The sequence below is a fragment of the Wallemia mellicola genome (genome assembly GCF_000263375.1).
Source record: "Wallemia mellicola CBS 633.66 unplaced genomic scaffold WALSEscaffold_32, whole genome shotgun sequence".
NCBI classification, from domain to species: domain Eukaryota; kingdom Fungi; phylum Basidiomycota; class Wallemiomycetes; order Wallemiales; family Wallemiaceae; genus Wallemia; species Wallemia mellicola.
In genome coordinates, this window is record NW_006531989.1 from 1,381 (window position 1) to 2,534 (window position 1,154).

Here is a 1,154-nt window from a genome sequence, read left to right on the forward strand (position 1 = left end):
ATCAGTTAAAATTGTTTCTTGACTGATGTCGTAAAATGTCTTAATGATTTGCGTTTCCTCGAATTTTATTGGTTACGCCGAACCACCGGAATATTTTGGGTACGTAGTCAGTTGCGGTTTGAAAAACTCATAAAGGGCTTGTAGAGCTTGTACGCTCCTGAGCATTGGACCTAATTGGTACTGAATGTTGATCTTGGTTATCTTCCTTCGTAAAGTGATTCTTGCCATTATGCGTCTTATGCATATAAATATTCTGTGTCAGATGCTGTCGTCTGCGTCACACGTCATGAATTTAGGTGAATCGATTAATTCGAATCGGTAGCGATGAGTCTTAGTGGTAGGAAACTGATCTGTTCGTAACTCGATTGCTAGACACCGTGCCTCTCTCGGTAGTTCATTGAGGATCTTAGCGGTTTTTGCAGCTGCCAGCCTTCTGGCTGATGTTTTTAAGGTGTTAAACTTGATGACCCATAGTTGTGAAGCTTCGACCAGTCAAAAAGCAATACTAGAAACAACAATATTTCGCTTATGATCAAAACACTAAGGATAACATGTCGTAATACTTTAAAAACGACGCCATGGCTTTCACCGTTTTCACATCTTTACTTCATTTTTGGAAATATTATAAAGTACATAAACAGCAGAACATAAATGAAAGATCTGGAGTTCGACCCTCACCGGAAGCATACATACAATCGCATGAGGGGAAAGCCCTAATGCTTATCACCACATCACTTCAGCTGTCTTTGCGAGAACACTTGCAGCCCATGAGGACCGTCGTGCCTCTCCGCGATATCGCCTGCTGGCTGTTCTAATACCACCTAACTCAGTGAGTACACACCCAGGAATCCAATGGATGTTTACATCATTTCATTGTCAAGCGTATAGCCACGTCTATTGTCCCCTTCATTGTCATCCCTCGCGGAGAGCCATCTAAGATGCGGACGAAGTGAAACAACATGTGCGTATGAACTTCATATACTATGTCAGATATATATATATATATATATATATGCGTAAAGATAATCTCATATCTACGGAAAAGGTGTGACTAAACATTGGTGTCTCGTATGTGTATCACTGGAAGTCTTACATCTATGATACAGTCTTTCTCTGTAGACTCGGTCCTTGAGCTACTCCAATCAGTACATGAT